Genomic DNA, 24,559 nt, shown 5'->3' with positions numbered 1-24,559 from the left:
CACACTTGTGTACCCGTGTGCACACACACACACACATTTATTCAAAATACCCTCGTGTCAGTGTTTTGCATTAATTTATTTGTTAACAAGATTATATGGATAAAATAAGGGAAATAAACTTTTCAATCTCAGAACATTTTTATACATTTTTTTTATTTTAAAAATACTGCACAGAGGGGTTACATTTACATGAGCAAGGTAATGAGTACATTTCCTAACAAGCATTGCTACCTCCTCCTTTATTTTTCCCCCACCATCCCTTCTCTCCCACCTCCACAAGTACACTCCACTCCTCCTCTCTCCTTCCCCTACCTAAATTGTAAAATTCATTTTTCATCATACGTCTTGTGCATCTCATTTTTACAATGGGTCAACCCATATCCCTATTTAAGCATTTTGTTGTTTTCTTCTTCTCCCCAAATTAGAGAAACGTATATACAAGATGTAGGCGCACCATCTTCAAATACAGTGAAAAAAGGGGTTATAGCGTGGTTGAGGAACATATAAAGGAACAAAAAAAAATCACATCGTACAGTATAAGTATGTTAGAAATAATAGCAAGATAGAATCACTTGTGTACCTATCTTGGTGTTCGTTTAGCTTAACATCATCTTATCTGGTCAAATGCACATAGCTTAAGACATTTTCTGATAATCCCGGACATATATTAGCTATTGAAAATAAGAGAAACCATGGGACCTATATTTCTTTGGAGTTGGCTTACTTCACTTAAAAATTTTTTTCCAAATCTTTCCATTTCCTAACAAATTGGGCAATGTCATTCTTTCTGATGGAGGCAGAGCATGCAATTGTATATATTTACCAGGTTTTCTTGATCCATTCATCTACTGAGGGGCATCTGGGTTGGTTCCATATCTTAGCTATGGTAAATAATGCTGCAATAAACATAGTTGTGCTGGTAGTTTTAGTATGGTCTTATTTGTGATCCTTTGGGTAAATGAACAAAAGTGGGATTGCTGGGTCATAGGGGAGCTTTATGTGGAGTCATTTGAGGAAACTCCATACTGCTTTCCAAAGTGGTTGAAGACTTTTACACTCCCACCAAGAATGCAGTAGGGTTCCCTGGTGGCCCCATCCCCTCCAGCATTTGTTGTTGTAAAAATATGGATTGCTTCACTCATTTTCGAGTCATCCTTGAGCAGGGGCCATGCTAATCTTCTCTGTATCATTCCGATGTTAGTGTATAGGCTGCCAGATTAAGCACAGAACATTTTTTATATAGAAGGTGTAATTTATTTTCTTAGTCAATTCCACAAAAATGTAAGTTCAAAAGAATTGTCATGAAATTTTAGAATCATGCATTTCTTACATAAGCACACATTTTTGATGTTGGCATAATTTGTGGAGGAGAAGGGGAAAATGTTTAAATAGGGATACAAGTAGACCCATTGCAACAATGAAAGGAACTTTACAACTTTGGTATCTCTACAACTGCCATACCTGCAGATTGTAACTTGATTGCTTCTTTTGAGGTAAGTATCAGTATGCCTGGGTCTGCTTGGACTGTGGTCCTCCTAACACAAGCGAAACACATAGCACCCATCAAATGGTTAGAGTTTCTGAAACTTCTTTTTTTTTTTTTTTTTTTTTTGGTCTGGGCTTGCCTGGAACTGAAATTCTCTAATCTCTGTTTTCTAAGTAGATAATATTACAGGTTTGAGCCACTTTATCCAGTAAAAGTATACAATTTCAAGATATCTTGATATTGCCTATATTTGTGCTTAACATATATAGCTAACCTTAATTTTCTCCCTCTTTTGTTTAGTACTCTGAGTTGAAAACGTTGACTTTCTTGATATACATGGCTTTGTTTTGGGTGGAATCCCATCACAATCCAAAAAAATCTTCCAAAAAGTTTATGTTAAGAATCATGGAAAAGAAGGCTTCAGGTTGGAAAGAAAACACTGATCCTTAACTTATAATTGCAGTATATTTATAGTGTTAGTCAATACTTTCTGAAGTATGAGAAGAGAAGGAAGACAGAAATGTGAAAGATGTCAGGTCTCTGTGGAATTTCTGTAGTTGTCACTTCATGTTATATTCTTCCTTAAAACTTGCTTTATTAAAAGCCTCTGGGTGGGGCTGGGAAGGTGGCTCAGTGGTAGAGCGCTTGCCTTGCATGCCTGAGGCCCTGGGTTCAATTCCTCAGCACCACATAAGCAAAAAGAAAAAAAGCCGGAAGTGGCGCTGTGGCTCAAGTGGTAGAGCGCTAGCCTTGAGCTGAAGAGCTGAGGGACAGCGCCCAGGCCCAGAGTTCAGGCCCCACTACCGGACAAAAAAAAAAAAAAAAAAAAAAGCCTCTGGGTGGATATTAGTTGGACTGATTGGTAACCTTACCCAAGAAATGAAGCTGATTTTAGAAGGCTGATGATTTGGTAAATAAAGGAATGATGAAAATGAGAACAGATATTGTCACAGAATGAGCCGACAAGGTTCATTGCTGAACAGCAAAACAAAGCAGTTTCAAGTCCGATGATGCACATTGGAACATATATAGATAGATATATATATGTATACATATACAAACATACGTGAAAAAGTATATATGCAGTAGAATACAGAGAAAGTTTGTGTGACAAGTATTAAACTATATCAAACTGGTTGCAGGAAAGGTCCAGTAAAATATCAATAGTTTAGCATAGATTTTGCATAGATTTCTAAAGGATGAAAATTCTTCCCTCATTTTATACTTTACAAATATCCTTAGTATATTTTAAGTTTTTTATATTGTAGTTGGAACATGTATATAATGCTGAGAATTGGAATTACATAAAGTATGCAACATGAATAGGCCAGCCAGAATAGGAAAGTTCATTAGATTCTTATTTCCAATTAACCACCAGGAGAAAAGGAGTTCCAGTTCAGATTTTATGTAGAGCACTGGCCTTGAACACAAAACGACCAGTCAGGCCATGAGTTTAAGCCCTAAGATCTACAGAAACAAAAACACAAAATATAACTTGGAGTTAGATATTTTATAATGAAGCATTTTTTATATACTCTACATTGTTAGAAAGACTAGATTTCTGTGTTAGCTTTATAACCTACCATAGTAAATGATATTGTCCATTTATTAAACAGAAAGGCTTACTCAGATTTATAAGTTTGAAGGTTTCAGTGTATGTTCAGTCGGTTTTATTGTTTTGGTGGCCTGTGACAAGACAATGTCAAGGTGAGGAGTATGACAAAAAGAAATGTTTTTGACCTAGAATGATTAAAAGAGAAAAGAAGAAAGAAGATGAGAGTGCATGTTCTCATAGGTTTTATTCTGAAGAACTTAATCTCCAGAAGAACTATTCAGGTATTCTCCACAGTCTGGGAGGAAATGGAAAGTCATTTTTCTTTAACACATAGGTCTTTCTGGGGCATTGTAAATTCAAATGGCAACATCTTCACCAATGATAATGATTTGTCCAGGGGTGGAAGCAACTAGATATTGCTATAAATTCCAATCAGATCCTTTTTCTTCTCATACCATGAAAGCCTGCCACAATTCCCAATCAAATCCCATCAAAGATTCAAACATTAATGCTGTCCCAAAAATTCTGTATGCAAACCCAGGTACATTCACTTCATTTAAGACGGCAATAGTATATGAAAATTTTAAGTCTTCCATAGAAAAAAATTCATATTAAGTGAAGTAAGCCGGTACCAAAGAAACTTAGGTCTCATGGTTTCCCTTATTTGCAATAACTAGTATTTGTCTGAGTCAAGCAGAAAAGGTCAGATAAGTTGATTTTAGGGAAGTGAACCCTAATATATGTATTCAAATTTTTTTTCTTTCAGGTGATTGTTTCTACACATTTATAAGATTATTTCTTTGTTGCTTTGTATGTCCCTCCCCCATGGTATAACCCTGCTTTCACTGTATTTGAGGTTGGTATAATTTGTGGAAGGGAAGGAAAAAAAACAAATCGTTTAAATAGGGGTACAGTTGGATCCTTTGGAACAATGAGATGTACAAGTCGTTATATGGAAAAACGAACTTTACAACTTTGGTGGGGGCGGGGAGGAGGATTGCGTGGAGGGGGAGGGGGTGGAAGGATGGGAAGGGAAGGGATGGGAAGGGGGAACCAAGGAGGAGGCTACAATGCTTGATAAGAAATGCACTCATGGACTAGGAAGGTGGCTCAGTGGTAGAGCGCTTGCCTTGCATACTCAAGGCCCTGGGTTCGATTCGTCAGCACCACATAAGCAAAAAGAAAAAAGCCAGAAGTGGTGCTTTGGCTCAAGTGGTAGAGCACTAGCCTTGAGCTGAAGAGCTGAGGGACAGCACCCAGGCCCCAAGACCAGACCCCCCCCCAAAAAAAAGAAAGAAAAAGAATAAAAAGAAATGTACTCATTATCTTGCCCATGTAATTGTAACCCCTCTGTACAGCGTTTTCACTATAAAAAAAAAGAAAATTTTAAGTCTTCCAATTACGTTGTCACCAAGGAAACAATTACAATATTTCCTTAAAAAATATCTAGATTGTAGAACACTTTAATCAGAAAATTGAAGGAGTATCCATTATAGGATTTAATTTAAATATTTAGTCACTGAAATGGATATTCTATATCCACAACTTAGAGCCCTTTCAAAATACATAATTACAAACCTCATCCATTACCATCTTCCGTGAAGACAGTCCTGGCTGAAAACAAACCAAATGTGGTAAACCAATTAAAATGTATGCCATTGTCAAATGCTGTTGTTTTAAAGCATGGAAGTGACAGCACAATTAATGCCAGTGAACAGCTGGTTCTAAGGAGTTTGGAAAGTGATTACTTTGTACTCTAGGTGGAAAAATCCACAGATGTTTCCGATTGTGCTTCGTTTTGGCATTTGTAAGATATATTTTGGAAAGCACAATGAATGAAAGCATGTTGTTTTATAAAGATTTGCTGGCTGACAAACTAGGGAAAGAAAACTTATTGAAATGTTTCAAATGAGAAGACAGACAACAGAGTGTGTAAAATGTGGTATGCAGCTTTAAATACAGACTGAAGCAAACCAAAGAATGGGAAAAAATTTTTCCTTAAATGCTTTCTGGGTATATTGTGCTATACACTATAATGATGAAATGATCATTTCTTTGGAAAAGTCATGAAAAAACACTGTCACCTGTTGAATTTCTTTATAAAGTGAATCTTAAATGACAAGAATGAAGAAATTTAAATATGTTAATAAAACATTATCAAGTATTACTTTAATTTTTGATTAAAAGTTAAATCAAACTGACAGACTATTAGTCCATTAAGATTAATGTTTCCTGTCATATGTTATTTTCTTTTTGTTCCTCTTTTATGGGTGGTGATTTTTTTTTCAGAAAATTTATGCTGTCATAGAATCAGAAAGTTTTTTTTTATTAAATTAAGACAATAGTAGGCTCATTTTATGCCAAACCAAAATATAAACACCAAAAACATTTTTCACTAAAAAAACACTCAAAAAATCATGAGGTTTTGGGGGAAGATGGAGGAGGAGAAGCTGGAAGGTAAACAAGCTCTTACATAGAAAGCAGTTTAAATGTTCCAGTCACACCAAGTGTGCCATCACAGTACAGAGAGTTTGGCCAAAGATGGAAAATCCAGGCAAGATGACAGATCTGAGCACTTGCCAGTAGCCACAGCTGAGGTGGCAGTAGGTACAGCGCCAGTGGCTATAGCCACCATACCTACAGAGAGAGTCCATGACAAAGGCCCCAGATGTGGCTGGTGAGCAGATTCTACTCAACACCAGCAAGAACTGACAAGGAGCAGATATCTTCATCCTGCAGATCACAGACCAGAGATGACCCAGAAACCAACACTCTTACATGAGTAGAATCCTGACATCCTTACTCCTTCTCAGGGATCAGAGGAGGGAAGGCCGCCCCTCCCCCACTACCAGAGATCTCCATCTATGTTACTGACCTCCCCAGGGCTGAGCAGCTAGCTCCAATTCAGGCCTTGGAAGAAAACAAAAGAGTCATTTAGTAGGTCACAGGAAGTAGACATGACCTGTCAGGCTCAGCTCCACACAGGGAAATGTCGCCCCACCAAGCCAGTGGAGCCTCTGTGGAGTGATGTCCTTCACATGGTAAACAGAGCCAGAGGCTGCCCCTCCGTACAACAGCCTAGACAAACAATTGAAACTAAGTAAAAAAAAACCAAAAACCCTGAGAATGGGTTCCATGAGTGTTTCAGGAGTTGCCCCTCAGGGAAAAGCTACCATTTTCTGAAAGGCCCCACTCCTACCTCATCACGGCATTTACATACTGGAGGAAACTGCCATCTCCCTCTTTGGTGATATTCAAAGCATATCTCCCTCCCACTGAATAGCCTGGGAAGAGGATCACAAAATCCTGGGTAAAGCAGAGCATTTTTCTGCCTGCACAAAAAAAACTGACTTAAGAAACCAGTCAAGCAAAATGAAAACTAAACACCACAAGCACACCAGAGACTCCACCAAGAGACAGGTTATAGACACAGGAGAGATACAGGGTCTTATCATCCCCCCCCCCCAAAAAAAAACCCAAATAAAAGAACTCTTCTTTTTAACCTTTTTTTCAATTTTTAAAAGTGTTTGATGTTAATTTTTTCTCATAATTTTTATTTTTGATGTGTGTGTGTGGGTTTAATCTCTTTTGACCTTTTGGTCCTCTTTTTATTGTTTTCATTTCTTTCTCTCTCTCTTTCTTTTTGTTTGACATAATTGCTGTTCTGCTCATCCCCAGATACATACCAGTGGTCAATTATTAGACCTTATCCCCCATTGTGTACATACTTAATCCTGAAATTTATTACTCGATTCAAAAAATCTTAGGCTTAATTTCTTTAATGGCAGTATTATCTCTTTATACCAGTATAATTTTCAATTAACTAATTTTAATTTTCTTTTATTTTTTATTTTTTCATGTTTCCTTTCTATCCCTCCTCTCCTCTCAACCTATCCTTTTCTTCTCTCCATATCATTTCTTTAAAGTTACATAATTTTTAAGTGTTTCACTTCTTAGATTTAAATTTTTGTTTATCCATTTTTTTTTATTTTTAAAAAATCTCTCTCCAATCATTCTGTACAATGCATTTCCCTCTCAGAGATTAGGACTTGGTTAAATTCACTCTTTTTTTCCACCAGATTTCTTTTTTTAAAAAAATTTTTTGGGGAGGGATCCAGTCGTGGGACCTGAACTCTGGGCCTGGGAGCTGTCCCTCAGCTCTTCAGCTCAAGGCTAGCACTCTACCACTTGAGCCACAGCGCCACTTCCAGCTTTTTTCTTTTTGCTTATGTGGTGCTGAGGAATCAAACCCAGGGCCTCAGGCATGCAAGGCAAGCACTCTACCACTGAGCCACCTTCCCAGCCCAAATTCACTCTTCTTTTACCTCTCCACATCCCTCTAATCCTATTTTTCTCCACAATTCTCCCTAAACCTAATAATTTCTGGTGTGTCAAATCCTTTTTGCTTTTATTACCCTATTAGTCCATGGTTGTTTGATGATGAATAGATTGTATCTGATGTACTAGATTGTATCTGCAGCCATTTTGACTGTGCAACTACAGGACTCCGGTTGATGCTTGCCTTAAAATAGTGGTCTAGCACAAAATTGGTTTACTTTCATACCAAATGGGCAGAACAAGCCAGAAAACACAAAAAAATGGCAAGTCTGGGTATGTGAATTCCCACTCATGATAATCAGGTGACAGAATATTAATGAATAATCCAGAAGAGACTACCCAAAAAGCTCTACAAGCCTTACTGGTATACATGGTGAATGAATAGATTGAAAGTTTGCAAAAGACTCAGTGTGAGCGAGATAGAGAGCGAGAGGGGGCAAACCAAAGATTAATACAGGAATCTTGTGAGCATGAGGAAGCTACTCAAAGATTAATACAGGAATTGCGTAAGCAGGTTAAAAAAAGTCAAAGAGAAATACAGAAATTGCATGAGAAGGCTGAGATCAGTCAAAGAGAAAGACAGGAATTGCATGATTGTGAGGAAGCTGTTCAAAGAGTAATACAGGATTTGCGAGAGAAGGATGAGAATAGAGCAAGATCAATAAAGGCATTCATGGAATCCATGAGCAGACAGCTGAATGAATTAAGGGAGACCACAAAGGGAATGCTCAATGGAGCCCAAGAAAAGTAATGGGAGTCCAAGGAAACCATAACGAATCAACTAAGTGATTTGAGAAGAAACACTGACCACCAAATTAAGGAAGTAAAGTTCATACAAGACCTAAAACAAAGCTGCAACAAAGAATTTGAAGCCAGCAAAGCCAAACAATTAGAAGGAAAAGAAATAAAAAACTAAGTAGAAAGTCTGGACAGTTGGTTAGACCATGTAGAAGATCGGATCTCAGGAATTGAAGACAGCTTAGATATTATAGAGAAAGAATGTATAACTATCCAAGACAAATCCAAGAAATATGATAGATCTATTCAACATTTGGAAAGCACCATCAGAAGGCCTAATCTGAGGGTAATGGGTGTAGAGGAGCACCTAGAGACAGAAGTTAACGGTTTAGGAAATTTATTTCACAGAATCGTAGCAGAGAATTTCCCAAACATGCAAAAAGATAGGCCTATTCAGATACAAGCTTTTAGAACCACCAAACCAGACTGACAAAAGATACTTAAACATGTCCTACACATAGAAAACCAACAAGAGCACAATAAAGGCCAAGAAACACGATCCAAGGGAATTAAATTAGAACTCAACACTGAAAGCCACCAAAGAAAGTCCTGTAACACATGGAGGCTGAACAACACACAGTTGAATCACCAGTGGGTCATGGAAGAGATTAGAAAGGAAATGCAAATGCTCATGATAGTCCACAAAAATGAACACATAAATTACCAGCACCTCTGGGACACAGGAAATGCAGTACTCAGAGGCAATTTTATACCTCTGAGTTCCTACATCAACAAATTAGAGAGATCTGAAACCAACAATTAATGAGATATCTGAACCTCATTGAAAAAGAGCAACAAAATAAACCCCAATCCAGTAGATTGAAAGAAGTAATTAAAATTAAATCAGAATTAAACGAATTAGAATCCAAAAAAAAAAATAGAAAGAATCATCAAAACAAAGAGTTGGTTCTTCAAAAAAATTAACAAAAATTGACAAACGTTTAGCAAATCTTATCAGAAAAAGAAGAGCACACACAGAAATAAACAAACTCAGAGATGAGAATGGAAACATCACCACAGAAACAACCAAAAATCCAGAACATTATAAGGGAATACTTCTCAAATCTTCATGCTAATAAGTTTGAGAACCTGGTAGAAATGGACCTTTTCCTAGCAAATATTGACATGCCAAAACTAAACCAAGATGAGTTAAATCGAATTAACAGGCCCATATCATGCATTGAGATAGAAGCAGCAATAAGAGAACTCCGATCTAAGGACCAATGGATTACAGTGGAATTCTACAAGGCCTTCAAAGCAGAGCTCACACCAATACCCTCCAACTCTTTAATGAAATTGAAAGAGAAAGTGCACATGGAACTCATTCTATGAAGACATCCTAACCCTCATCCTAAAACCAGGCAAGGACTCATCAAAGAAAGAGAACTAGAGACTCATTTCTTTGATGAACATTGATGCAAAACTTCTCAACAAAATTTTGGCCAATCGACTTCAAGAATTCATCCAAAAAATCATACACCACGATCAAACAGGATTCATTTCAGGGATGCAAAGCTGATTCAATATATGCAAATCAATTAATATAATAATTAATATAATATATTAATATATATTATATAAGGCCCAAATAAATATAGGTCCCATGGTTTCCCTTATCTACAATAACTAGTATATTTTTGAATCAAGCAGGAATGGTCAGATAAGTTGATATTAGGCGAAAGATAAGAACTCAAATGGGTTTTTTTTCTCTTGATATTGTTTCTAGCATATTTCTAAGATGATTTCTTTGTATGTCCCTCCCCCATGGTATAACCCTTGTTTTCACTGTGTTTGATGTTGGTATAATTTGTGGAGGAGAAGGGAAAAGCAAATTCTTTAAATAGGGATACAGGTGGACCCATTGCAACAATCAGATGTTCAACACGTTATGTTGGAAAACAAACTTTACAACTTTGGCGCATGGGTTGGTTTGGGGGTGGGGAGTTGGGAAGAGATGGTAAGGGGAAACAAAGGAGGGGCAACAATGCTTGATAAGAAATGTAATCATTTCCTTGCTCATGTAATTGTAACCCCTCTGTACGTATTTTCACAATAAAAAAAATCATGAAATTTAAAGTAAAAATCCATGTCAATTTTTTGTTGTTGTTGGTGGTCGTGCAGCTTGAATTCTGGGCCTGGGCGATGTCTCTCAGCTCTTCAGCTCATTGATACCACTGTACCACTTGAGCCACAGTGCCATTTCTACTTTTCAAGTGGGTTATTGGAGATAAGAGTCTCACAGACTTTTCTGCCCAGGCTGGCTTTGAACCACTATCCTCAATCTGAGACTCCTGAGTAGCTAGGATTACAGGCATGAGCCACCAAAGCCCAGATCCAAGTCAATTTGTAAAAAGCAAACTTATTGAAACTTCTGGCTTTTTCCAATAAACAATCTTACTTTTTATTATTGGTTTATAACTATGAGTTATTTTTAGATGTAACCGTGAACTTTTTAATAGAATCAAACATAATTTTTACTATTACTCAGTATCTCACAAAATCCACTGTAATTAGCTTTCCCCAAAGTAAATTATTACATACTCCATTACTCACTATTATTACACTCTATATTACATATAGTGTGAAGTGAAAATAGTTTGGATCATTTCATATAAATTATTAGATGGTATTTTAGCATTATAAATTCACATCTGTGATTTTAAAAGAAGGAAAGAAGATTTTAGAGTTAAAATCAAATGTAAATGTGTTGTGTGTCCTAATTAAAGCAAAATTTATGAGTCCATACAGACAAATTTATTTTCTTTCCACTAAAGGCTTTGAAGTAATACTATTGGAAATAGTGAGGCAAGAGGAGGAAGAATTCAAATCATGTCAAAGAATGTGTCTGTTATTCTGCTACCCCCTCCATTAAGAAGACCTACCCGGTCCAGATATCACAAAACTTCAATTATCTCTCTTAGAAATCTATTTGGAAAAGTTCTAAATCACTGATTATTTATGTATTTTCTGTTAAATGAAACAAAATATAGACACAAAACAACTGAAATAAAATGCACACATATGTTGAAGTCACCAGAGGTGGAAAAACAACCAACAAAGTAGAACTCCCCCAGGAACAAAAACTTATTGTGCCTGTTTGTTTTTAAGCACAAAAACCTGAAATACATGTTACCCTTGAGTAGATCCATAAAGATAACTGTGTCTCAGAAATATGGTTGTGTTAATTTGTAATTAAATTCATCTAGATGAATGTAATATAGCAAATCAAGTGAATGGATCAAATTGTTTAAAACAAATGTGACTGTATGTGGAGTGAGAGCTGCACATATTAAAAGAATAAAATAACAAAAATCATGACATACTTAAAAAATTCAGAAATGCAACGAATAAGACCAATGGTATCCATATTGAGACCTAAATCCTACTGATTTAACAAGAACAAAATATGCAAATAATAGAATCTGAGCAGGGTACCTGAGTGTACATAATTTTAAACTACTCCAAATTGTAGAAGACTGAATGTAGGTTATCTAAAGGAAAACATCAACCCATGATATAAATGACATTGAAAATTTCATGAAAAGATAGAAGTAGTTTCTAGAAAATACTATTTTAATAAGTGGTGATCAAAATCTTTCTAGTACTGACAAAATTGCATACCTATTTAGTTAGATCCAAAAAAGACTCAAGTTACGCAAGCTGATTTGAAACTTTGGCAAAGTAGCAGGATACAACTATATCGTTATTATGGATGCTGACTCCGGCATGGAATTAATTTCCTCTTTGATCTGACAAATGAATATATGAAAGAACAGAACTTCAGCTAAATATCAAGACCTAACTAAACATAGAACCAGAAAAGTGATCATGCAAGCCGTATTGCAACTGGGATAAAAGGAATATCAGTCATACTGATTCTGTATTTAATGTAAATGCTGATTTTTTCATAAATTGTTTCCTTTAGCTTGCATTTTTAAAACATTGGTAACTAATTTTGGATTCTTCCTTCAATTTAGTACTGAGTATAATGTATCAGTTCAGTTCCTAACCCATATCCCCAGCACTCACACACACACACAAACACACATACACACAGGAGCTTCACGATGCACCTGCTTGGTGTGTGGAGTGGAGGGGGATGGAGGAGAGTCTCCTCCAGTGGTGGGGCTGAGGGGAGATTCAATCTCCTGGGCCGGTACTGGGGGTGAGGGGTAGTGCTGAGCTGAGGTAAGGCTGCAATTGCCATGATCTGGAAGCCTTAGGACCAAGTCAGGGCTGCGATTGTGGCCAGGGGTGGGGGGCAGGGTCCAGGGGAGCAGGGGTCGGGGTCCAGGGGCACACTTTGGTGGCAACAATGGCCAGGGGTCAAGGGGGCAGGGGCGCATGTGCCTCAGGGCGGGGTTGCCCAGGAGAGGAGTGTGGGGCCAAGAGAGAGCTGAGAGAAGAGAGAGCATGAGCACAGGCAACAGTGGAAACGGCTTCAGTGGCTGGCGGCTGCTCTGATCATAGCATGGGTCCTGGTCGGAAGTGCAGAGCATGTGGCGGCAAGGCATCTATGGCTGCTGAGGCTGTGGCATCTGAGGAGAAGGAGCAGAGGCTGCATGCAGCCCCCCCAAGTGCCAGCAGAGCACCGCCTCCTCCCAGTAAGGCTGCTTTTCAAACATGGTGCTGCCAGCTCTGATCCGCAGAGCTTCTTGCAGTCACTTGGAGGAGATGGTGCACCCCTGGCTTGCTTGTGGCCCTTATTTGGTCCCGGCCCCAGATCCTCAGACTCTGGGCGAGCACCTGATGGCAGCCTATAGCTTCTTCCAGCAGCACACGTAAGTGGACGCCCTGCAGGCCAGCACCCCGCGATCCACCCCCTGCTACCTCCCCACACCACCTCTGACACACATACAACTGGCCTGTACCCCCAACCCCAGCTGTCAACAGTTCTGACTGGGTGATCATATTTCCCAGGTCTGTCAGCTTCTGCTAGTGCTCCCAGTCAATCTGGTCTCCTTGTACTCCCCAAGAATCTGCCAAGTCGCCCAGAAGTATGTAGGCTGGAAGCAGGGAGTCCATCCATGTATATAGCATTTAGGACCCCATCAAAGTCTCCAACAACCCCCCTCCACCCCAGGTCAGACACCTCTCTGGAGGCACCATGACCCCCTGCTTTGTTTTCTGTCCAGGCTCTGAGGAGCCACATGTCTGGGGACTCCTTCACCCAGCGTCCTGGCCTAGGGTTTTGGTGAATGGGGAGTCAAGGCTAGTTGTTCCCAAGGGGAAGGGTCTGTCCCTGGAGAAAGGGGGAGGCAGGGAGGTTCTGCATTATTAGAGCATTGTTCCCCTTGGGTGGTTGCCCCTGGTTCTGACAAGAGAACCCCCGTGCTTGAGCTGGTACATTGCCCAGATGAGAAACCAACAAATTCAGGAGAGGCACTGCTCTGAGTCTGTGTGTTTAGGTATGTATGAGAGAGAGAGAGAGAGAGAGAGAGAGAGAGAGAGAGAGAGAGAGAGAGAGAGAGAGAGAGAGAGAGAGAGACAGAGACAGAGACAGAGACAGAGACAGAGACAGAGACAGAGACAGAGACAGAGACAGAGACAGAGAGACAGAGAGACAGAGAGACAGAGAGACAGAGAGACAGAGACAGAGAGAGACAGAGACAGAGACAGAGACAGAGGCAGAGAAAGAGAAAGAGAAAGAGAAAGAGAGAGAGAGATCATCTTTCTCATTGTACAGTCACCATGTCTAAAAAGAACAAAAGCATTTTGAGGTGGGGTCAGGTTGTGGGGTCTGAACTCTGGCCTGTGTGCTGTCCCTTAGCTCTTCAGCTCACTCAGCTCTTCAGCTCAAGGCTAACACTCTACCACTTGAGCCACAGCACCACTTCCGGCTTTTTTCTTTTATCTTATGTGGTGCTGAGGAATCGAACCCAGGGCCTCATGCATGCAAGGCAAACGCTCTACGACTGAACTACCTTCCCACCCCGAGCAAAAGTATTTTATTTGTGTGTATGTGTGTATTTGTTGTCCTTTTTTCATTAATGCCCAGTATGAGCTCAGCCACAATTCTTGTTTTCTCTTTCGTTTCATGGCTCCTTTAGAGAAGGTTTCAGTAGATGTTCCTTTCCACCACTTTCTTCCCCTTTCCTCCAGCCCACAGTAACTGGTGGGCCTATATGGGTCTCTCCTAGGAGGCCTGTGTGAACTGCAGACCAGAGTGGACACCTGCCCTTCTGTCTTCAGCCAGAAGGCTGATGAGGCTAATGTGACCACAGCCGCACTCTTCCAGACAGTCTGCTCTCATGTGTATAGTTGGAGCTAATTCAAAGTTGGGAATGTGTCTGCCAAACATACTTAGGGAATGAGATAGGGGGAGTAGGGCAGGGGCTGTGAATCTAAGTCGGTCTGGGAAGTGATGAACGGTGTGACATGGCAGATGGTTCACCATGAACGAGGATGAGAGAGGAATCTTACCCAGGGCATTGACAGTGTCCGTCGACATCTGAACAGGAGGCTCCAGACCCCCAATGGTGGCAGGGATTCCCTCCCAGGGCAGTGCACGGGTTGGCAATCCTCCCTGGAGTCCTGCAGACTCCAATCTGTGTCCCTCCTGGGCTGTTTCTAGCTGGGCAATGGTAGGCAAGTGTGTTCCCCCTGCTAGAGCCTGCTTGGGATCAGGACATGGCAGTTAGCTAGGGCTCTCTGAATGCCATTTTCTGTAACCTACTGTAGGCTGTCTGGAAGGAAAAGGGGACTACTGATTTTGGAACCCATTAAGTTTGATTGGGACAAGTGAAATGCCAGATTTCCCAGGGTTTTTTTTTTCCTTGATGCTGGCTATTTCTACTAATGCCTGGAATTCTGGGTCAAATTAGATGGACCATTTTAGACATTAAATTAGACATTCAAAGTGGCACAGGCAGAGTTCCCAAGCCAGATGGTCTCTTGCTATGAAGGTTGTGCCTTGACTGCCTTTCTCCAGAAGCTGCTGATTCTCCTCCAGCTCTCTCTAGGGTGACCACCACAGTCAAGGATGTCTTGGGGATCAGAGATTGTGACCTTGCCATCCACAGCCTGCCAGCTGTGAGCAGAGACAAATCCCAGGACCTGTACTGGACTCTGGGACATTCAGAGACCCGGGATGCCTCAGGGATTCTTTCTCTGCAACATGAAACTTGGGAGCCGGATATGGTGGACCATCCTGTCTGGCCCCAGGGAGTGGATAGGAGGCCCCTTGAGCCTGGTGCTCACCTAACAGCAACCTTGTTCACACCTGAGTGGGGAATTGAATGCCACATAGCTGGTCAAAGGCTGGACAGAGATCTTTGAGAAGATAGACATCCCAGAGGCCCTGGAATTCAGTGAGGACATCATGGCTCATGTCTTTGGAACCAAAACATTTAAGTGCAGTGGCACCAGGAGGGTGGGAAGAGGGAGGAGAACTGTTGGAGAGCTACATCAGGCTTTGCCCTCACCTAGGATGCTTACCTGAATTGGGTGGGACTTTTCTGTAATATTGTCATAGACAGATGCTCATTTATTTATCCAACAAACCGTTACAGTGGGTGCCAGGTCCGGGGATGAGGGTAGGGGTTATACACAACTAAAGGTACCAGTGCTGGTTCCACAGCACATGAAGAAATCTTGGTTTGAGCTGGATATCATTGCTACACTACTGTCATCCTAGCTACTTAGGAGGCTGAGAGGGGAGGATTGAGGCCCATGCAGGAAAGCCTGTAAGACTCTTATCTCCAACTAACTACCAAAAAGAAAATGCCATAAGTGGATGAGTGGCTCAAGCCATAGACTGTTGGCGTTGAGTAAAAAGGCTCAGAGACAGCACCCAGGATCTGAGTTCAAGGGCCAGGAGTGACACATAGAGAGGAAAGAGAAAGAGAGGAGGAAAGAATGGAGGGAGAAAAGGAGGAAAGGAAGGAAGAAGGGATCATGCAGGCCTTGGTTTGGAGTCCCTGGATCAAGAGAGCCAACCATGTACAATCTCTGTGGGACAGTTTCAGAGCCTAAAGCCAGTATGAAGGACCAAGCCACTGTCCCCTCAGCAACTTCATGACATCCAGGATCTGTGTGGTCGCCGACTGCAGAGGGAAAGAGCCTCGGGTACACACCAGTGCTCAGGGTGAGTCACAGAGTTTCAATCTCCCCTGGCTCACCAAGTTTATTTTCTGGTCAGATAAGAAGAAAGTATCCAAGGGCTAGGGAGGTATAGGGTAAGGGAGTGTCCAGAGTGGGGTAGCAAGGGATAAGCAGGAAGATGAAGAGGGAGGACGATCCCAGATCAAGTGTGTCAGGCCATTGAAACCATGACCTCACCTGAAAACCTAGACCATCAGTGATAGAGCCTTCAACCCAGCCACATGCTTATTAAAAGTCCTGGCACTCTGGGTTCACCATTGACGACCTCGCTGTTGTCCACTGCAGGATGCCTGTGCAGTACATCCTTGGGGACTGGGACTTTTGCTGGCTCAATCTGAAGATGACACCCTCAGTGTTCATTCCTCAACCAGAGACAGAGGTAACCAGGGCATTGGCACAGGAAAGCCAGGGAATGAGGGCAGGAGTCAGACTAGTGTTGCTCTGAGACTTCCTCTATGGGACTCTAGGGTCTCGTGACTACCATTCTCAGAAGTAGAGGTGGGTCTCCTTGCTTTCTAAGGCTTTAGTCTAGATGGCAGATGTGGGATTTAGAGAGGGCGGACTGAAGGTCGAGGCTGGTGGAAAAACCAGAGGCACTGGGCCTGAGCAGGGTTGTTTCTTTGAGGATACTCACAACCCAGGAACATTCCTGAGATGGATCAGCCCTTTTCTCCTTCCTGAAAGAGAGGGACCTAGAGCCCTCCAGTCTGCATCCCTTGGCTGAGAAATTCATTCATTCCCATACCCTTTGGTTGCATAACTAGATCTCACCTGACTGCTCGGTGTCAAGGCAGGACAGTGAGAGATCTTCAGTCCTTGATGAGGTCACAGGATCCTCAGTATGAGATTGTACTTGAATGTCCTGACTTGGTGCATGGTCAGTCCCATCTAAGACTGCCATGATCTAGGACATAGAATCCAGAGAATCAGAGCAGAATGGGTCTATTCTGTAAGTTTTGAGTATTATGTGTGAGCTTTGAGCTCCGGTGTGCTCACCTGCTTCCCTTTCTTGGGTGGGTTTATGCTAGAAAAAGCTTAAAACTAGGGCCTGGGCCCATCTGTTGTTTTATGCTCAAAGCTAGCACTCTACCATTTGAGTCACAGCTCCACTTGCAAGGTTTTGGGGTGTTTAATTGGAGATAAGAGTTCTCAATGATTTTGCTGCCAAGGGTGGCATCCAACTGCAGTCTTTAGATCTGTCTCCTGAGGGGATAGGGTGACAGGCATAGAAAAGCATCTTTGGGGGGCTGGGAAGATGGCTCAGTGGTAAAGCGCTTGCCTTCCATGCATGAGGCCCTGGGTTCGATTCCCCAGCACCACATAAGAAAAAAAGCCAGAAGTGGCGCTATACCTCAGCCTTGAGCTGAAGAGCTGAGGGACAGTGTCGAGGCCCAAAGTTAAGGCCCCACTACCAGACCCCCCAAAAAAAAGAAAAGCATCTTTGGCCGCGTGCCAGTGGCTCATGGCTGTCATCTCATCCTAAGTACTCAGGAGCTGAGATCTTAGGATCAAGTTTCAAAGCCAGCTTGGGCAGGAAAGACCCTCAGACTCTTCTCTCCAATAAAGCACCAGAAAACTGGACATGGTGCTGAGGCTCAAGTAGTAGAGTGTTGGACTTGAGCTGAAGAGCTCAGGGATAGCACCCAGGCCCTGAGTTCAAGCCCCACAACCAACAAAATGAAAGAAAGTAAAACATCATTGCCTGCAAACGACGGTGGTGGTGTATTTGTGTGTATGTGTGTGTGAGCGGGGGTTGGTACACATTTAGTGCCCCACTCAGTCATAGTTTTAGATGGTTGTTCCACACTTTTAGTTCATGGCAGCTGATTCTTGACCACAGGTGAAGCTCTGGGTTGGATGTCGACCACCGGACCTCAGTCTCCTCATGGGACAGTTGTGAGGATATAAGGGACTAATACAGAGGGATCTCTGGAGCAGGGCCAGGCACAGAGGGAGCAGCTCTCAGATATAGTTCTCAACAATTCTGTGAGCATATAACAGGAAGTTACCAGAAAGGGCTCAGATGGGGTCTGTTATTAATCATGAAACAGGCGTGGGATTATGAAACTAAGCTTGGCTGTCTTTCATCATTGCCCTGTCCCATGAGGAAGGGATCCTTCACTCTATTCATTTTTCCAGCTGGGGAAAATGAGTGATGGAGAAGGCAGGTGACCTACTCATGACCCCCATCTGTCAGGAAGCTCGGCCTGATTTCTATGCCATGCTACCTAGAACTGTGGGTGTTATTCAGTCCACTTCTTGGGGTGGGAAGTCCACTTCTTGTCATTTGTGGGGCTTGAATTCTGGTCCTGGATGCTGTCCCTGAGCTCCGCAAATCAAGGTTAGGGCTCTACCACATGAGCAACAGCATCACCTCCCATTTTCTGTTGGTTCTTTGAGTATAAGTCTCACAGACATTCCTCCTGAGCCAGCTATGAACCACGATCTTCACATCTCAGCCTCCTGTGTAGTTAGGATTATAGGTCTGAGCAACCCGCACCTGGTTTAAGTGTAATTCTGGTCCTCTCTCTTTCTCTCTCTCTCTGTCCCTCTCTCCCTCTCTCTTTCTCACTCTCAGGAATTGGTTGAATGAGTGCTGGAGGAGTTGGCCCAGCATCCCCATGTGCCTGGAACCCAAGGTGGCCCTCTCATTCTGGAGGTGGGCTGTGGGTCAGGAGCTGTTTTGCTCAGCCTGTTGAACCAGCTTCCTGAGGTAAGCCCCTCTGTGCTCTGGCTAGACCATGACGGTTATTCATTGTCCATCCCATGAGTCTTGCCCCACATCTCTCTGCTACACTCTTGAATGAAAGTGGAAGAGAAGCTGTCCCCTTGTCCCCCTGCCCATCACAATCCCGGGCTTCTGACCTATACCCCCACCTATCTGACAAGACCCTGGATATAAGACAATAAAAACACTCCTGTATACTACCCTTTGCTGGGGAGTGTTATTTAGGTTAGGGGGGCGGGGTTCACAGGAAAGACCCCAGACATGAAACATCCCAGGGGACATTTGTTCTTACGACAGAGCCAAGTCATTGCTGTGGACTAGGACGAAGCCTCCATCAGACTGACCCAGAACAATGCTCAAAGATAGGTAGGTTGTTGAAGTATCAAACCCACTCATGTCTGCTTCCTACTCCCAACAAGGAGATGTAGTGTGAGTGGCCCGGCCCTGGGCCTAAGGGATTATAAATGGATGGTGGCAGTCAGGAGCTCATGGCTCCCACCCATCATCCTGGCTCTTTGGGAGGCTGAGGTCTGATGGTCGTGAATCAGTGCAGCCCGGGAAGGAAAGACCATGAGATTCTTATCTCCCATAAATCACCTCCCTCCTCAAAACCACACACAAAAAAGCCAGATGTGGTGCTGTGGCTCAACTGGTAGAGCTCAGCTTTGAACAAAAAAGCTCAGGGATAACACCCAGGCCCTGAATCCAAGCCCTAGGACAAACACAATCATGAAATAAATGAATAATGTACATCTTTTATCTGATTACCAAGAAAGATGTATTCAGTTTTCTCACTGGTACATGTAGACAAAGGTAAGGAGCTCCCTTTGATGGTCCCCCAACCCTCTCCTTCTCTCCTTTATCTGTCCAGGCTTAGGTTGCAGGACAGAATTCAGATCATCTCCCTGGATGTGACCTTAGGTACCCTCCCTCATCCACCTCCCTTAGGGTCAGAATCCTGGATGCACTCCCTGCTGGGAGGATGAGGTACCACAGAGATGAGGGTAGGTATGCCCAACACTCACACACATACACACACACAAACACACAAACACCCCTAAGCCAACTCAGACTAGCCTTTTCCAAAGCCACTTTATCTCTTTGGATTAACTGACCTAGGAGAGGAATTTGATCCCCTGTAACTGATTATTTTAACTTGGGCTTGTTAGTTGACAGGAGATAAACAGGAGCAAACAAAAACCAAAAAGCCTTTGGTGTCTGTCACCTGGGATTCAGTCTCATGCCTGTCATCCTGGGTACTCCAGAGGCTGAAAACTGAGGATCACAGTTTGAAGCCAGCCATAACCTGGAAAGCCCATGAGACTCTACACTCCATGGAACCACCAAAAAGCTAGAAGTGGAGCTGTGGCTCAAGTGGTAGAGCACCAGCCTTGAGCAATAAAACTCAGAGAGACAGCTCCCAGATCCTCAGTTCAAGCCCACACAAACAAATGGCCGTGTCTTGTTGCCCACAGATTGTTCAGGCCTTGAGTCCCCTTTCACAGAGTGTGATACAACACCTGTCCCTGGGTGGTGTATCAGGGCCTTCAGAAATCTGGTGGTGGAATCCAGGGCTTCCCCTTCGTGCATTCTCAACCCACACTGGCTGGAAGGCAGAGCCTGACAAGGCTGGCAGCCTGCACAGCTGAGAGGCTCCAGCTTTTCCAAGGTTATCAGAAAGGGCTTCTTGGAGACAACACTTGAAAAGGGGGTCTTGCTTAATTAGGAGGATCTGAAGGAAGCACAGAAAACAAAGGTGCTACAGATGATGGGCAACATAGCAGAGCGTGTTCATTTCCAGCCAGGGCTGCTGGTGAGAGACTTGGTATAGATGTGTGAGACTGCCCCAAGACAGGCCTGAGGGGTCACAGAAGAACAGCTATCCAGGGCTGGGATTTAGTTTTAGAGGTTGAGGGCTGGCCTAGCACACAGAAAAGCTTGGGTTCCATTCCGAGGTCCTGCATACACAGAAAAAGCTGGAAGTTGCACCGTGGCTCAGGTGAAAGAGCACTCCCCTGCAGACACAGAAAGTCAGGGACAGTCCCGGGCCATGAGGTCTGGCCCCACGTCTGTCATCATAAAATAGTTCTCCCAGAGACTTTTGTGACAAGTGGATGGCTAGGCCCTGAAGCTCTTAGTAGATACATCCGTGCTTTGTGTCTCCTCTGACAGAGGGGAGCTGGACAGTCCTTCTGCCCTGGGCACCCCTGGGCCCGGTTATCAGCAACCTCCCAACGTCTTCCACTGGGACATGGAGCAGCTGACCCAGAAGTCCTCAGGTATCGGTTGGGTGGGGCAGGGGGACATAGGGCAGGCCCCAGAACTCCTTGTGGGTCTGATCTGTCCTGGAAGACCAGACAATCTGGAAGAGGCAGATGGGAACTTAGAGGGGGTTAGTGAGGTTGAGGGAGCCCTTTAATTGCCATAGCCCCACCCAGATTCTAGCCTCCCTTTGCTGTCCCTGAAGGAGGTAGAGGGGTGTCTAGGTGGTAGTGTCTAGAGGAGGACTAGGTGGAAATTCTGAAGGACTAGACACCATAAGCCATGAGCCGGTGACTCACGCCTGTCATGCCACACCTGTCATCCTGACCACTTGGGAGGCTGAGATCCAGAGGATTTCATTTCCCAGCCCAGGCAGGAAAGTCCCTCCAGATCCTCATCTCCAATCTCCAACCGGAAGTGGCACTGTGGCTCAAGTGGTAGAGCACTGGCCTTGAGGAAAATTAGACATCAGGGACAGTACCCGAGCTCTGAGTTCAAGACCCTCATCCAAACAAAAACAAAAACAAAAAACAAGAAAGAAAGAAAGACACGCTTTTCTTGCTTGCAAGAGATGGTGAAATAGTACAGTAGTTGTGGTTGTGAGACCAGATGCTGGCCTCACAGTACAGACATTTCTAATAACTCACCAGGTTTACCCCAGTGTGAAGCCACAGCAGGGTGGGTGGTGCCTTACCAAGAACTCCAGAGGTCGTTGCTTGTGGCAGGCAGGGAGTGGGTGAATGGGAGCAGGGGTGGGATGGTAGTGTCAATTATATGCTCTCCATCCATGGAAGAATGGTTTTGGATGCTGGTGACCAAGTCTGAAGTGTAGGGTTACATTTTGTTTGTGTCTTGATGAGTTTGGTTTTCCCTTGGTATAAGAAGGTGGCTGCAGAGGAGGCTACAATGCTTGATAAGAAATGTACTCCTTATTTTGCCCATGTAATTGTAACCCCTCTGTACAGTATTTTCACAATAAAAAAAGAAAGAAAGAAAAGCACGGAAGAAAAAAAAAAGAAGTTGGGTGTACCCGGGCACTGCCAGTGGCTCACAACTCTCATCCTAGCTACTCAGGAGGCTAAGATCTGAGGATCATGGTTCAAAGTCAGCTTGGGCAGGAAAGTCTATGAGACTTCATCACCAATGAAACACCAGAAAATTGGGTGTGGTGCTGTGTCTCCAGTAGTAGAGCTCACACGTTCATCTGAAGAGCTGAGGCCCTGCTGGCAGGCCCAAAATTCAAACCCCATAACCTACAACCAAACAAAAGGTAGCTGAATTTTCTGCATAACAGTGTGTTGTGAACCATTCTAGACATGTGAGAGGCTCTGAGTTTTGTCTACAGTTGGTCTGATGATGGTAGTGCCATCATCTCTGGGGTGGAATACTCAGGGTGCTCAGGGACTGCTAAGGCTTTGGGCTACCAGTGTGTGTGTCTTTGTGTTCGTGTGTCTTTTGTCTGTGTGTGTCTGTGTCTGTGTGTTTGGATGTAGAAGACCTGGGCCTTGAACTCAGGGTCTAGGTGAAGTTCCTATGCTTCTGTGCTCAAGCTTCTGCTCTAACATTTGAGCTGCAGCTCCATTTCTGGCTATTTGGTGGTTCATTGGAGATAAGAGCCTCACAGACTTTTCTGTGCTGACTGGCTCCTGAGTAACTAGGATGACAGGTGTGAGACACCAGTACCATATTTTTGTGTGTGTATGTGTGTGTGTGTGTGTGTGTGTGTGTGTGTGTGTGTGTGTGTGTATTTCCCTCATCTTTCTCTGTCCCCTACCTGGGTGCCTGTCTTTCTTGCCTTGGATGGTGCCCCTCCTGCACCCAGACTTTGCCTTTAGCCTCCTATCAGGGTCTACAATGAGTCCTAAATGGCCAGAGACCTGAGTTCAAGCTTTTCTTTGGAGCCCAAGTCCAGCTGTCCAAATCTTTGGCCGTCTCCAGGGGATTCTGTGTCAGCCGGGCCAGCTGCAATAAAGTCTTGCCTGTCTCTGGGTGGGGAACTCAGACATGGGATGTCCTGCCCTTTTCCTCAGCTAGACCTGTGGCTGCATGTCCCTCTCAGTAGGCTGGCAGTGGAGTGGGGTAAAGGGGTTGCCAGTGGCTCTGGCCAACTCCAGCTTGATAGTGGACTGACGGCCACCCAAGCAAGGAGGATTCCGGGCTACATTGGAGGTGAGGCCAAGGTGGCTTGGAAGTATCTGTTAGTGTCTAGGAAATGTTCACGTACTTTATCGCAGGCAAGTCAATCTTCCAGCCCCAGCTGGGCCTCTCCAATCCTTTTAGAGAATTATGGATGCCCAGAATACAGAGGCACAGATTTTAGATTCCAGGGCCAGGGAATTGGCGGAGGGGAGACTGGTATGGCCAATACCTCAATGTTCTGGGGCATTAGCCTTGATCTGGGTATGCCCTCATTTTGCACATCACTTCTTAATCCAGAGCTGGCCAGAAACAGGCCACTTGTGGTGCCACTGTGGAAGTGGCAGGAGTGGAAGTGAGATCTAGTATGATCAAAATCTGGATTTACGGCCTGGGGGGGGGGGTTAAAAGATGTCTTGTAAAAAACAACTCTTAGAGCTGGAACTCAGGGCCTAGGCACCGAGGTTCCTTTGCTCAAATCTAACACTCTACCACTTGAACCACAGCTCACATTTCATCTTTTCCAGTAGTTTAGTAGAGGTAAGAGTCTCACGAACTTTCCTGCCTGGGCTGGCTTCAAGCTGCCATCTTAAGAGCTCAGCCTCTTGAGTAGCTAGGATTGCTGGCATGAGCCACTGGCACCTGCTAAGGATGTTAGTGTGTGTGTGTGTGTGTGTGTGTCTGTGTGTCTGTGTGTCTGTGTGTCTCTGTGTGTGTGTGTGTGTGTGTGTGTGTGTGTTTACCAGGGCTTGAACTCAGAGCCTAGGTGGTATCCTTTAGCTTGTTTGCACAGGTTGGTGCTCTACCACTTTTACTCCAGTAGCTCTGCTTCCCAGCTTTTTGGTGTTTCATTGGAGATAAGAGTATGCCCAGGCTAGCTTTGAATTTGATTGATCCTCATGTGTCAGCCTTGAGTAGCTAGGATTATAGGCATGAGCCACTGGCATCCAGCTGCAAGGATGTCTCTTCATACTGTCTTCTGTTCTAACAGCTGTCTACTTGCCCTGGCCTAGATCTCTGATCTCCACATCAGCTCCCAGCAGCCCTTGACTGTGTGGAGAACATAAAGCTCAAACCTGTCAAGCATCCTATTTCTATGTCCTCAGCGGAGGGTAAGTTTCCTTTGAAGCCTGGAGAAGTAGGGGTAGAGGGA

The 24,559-nt window shown here is 43.5% G+C and overlaps 1 non-coding gene across 1 annotated transcript; it reads right to left on the bottom strand.

Annotated features, from left to right (window-relative positions):
* Positions 1-1,118: 1,118 nt before the first annotated feature.
* On the bottom strand, positions 1,119-1,225 carry LOC138834995 (U6 spliceosomal RNA). Its single transcript, XR_011374326.1, has one exon. It is a non-coding gene; the product is annotated as a U6 spliceosomal RNA (small nuclear RNA).
* Between the last annotated feature and the right edge of the window lie 23,334 nt (positions 1,226-24,559).

This window comes from Dipodomys merriami, unplaced genomic scaffold (genome assembly GCF_024711535.1).
Source record: "Dipodomys merriami isolate MVZ:Mamm:240054 unplaced genomic scaffold, mDipMer1.0.p SCAF_220, whole genome shotgun sequence".
NCBI classification, from domain to species: Eukaryota; Metazoa; Chordata; class Mammalia; order Rodentia; family Heteromyidae; genus Dipodomys; species Dipodomys merriami.
Note: the sequence above shows the minus strand (reverse complement) of the source record. Positions and strands in the feature narration are given on the sequence as shown.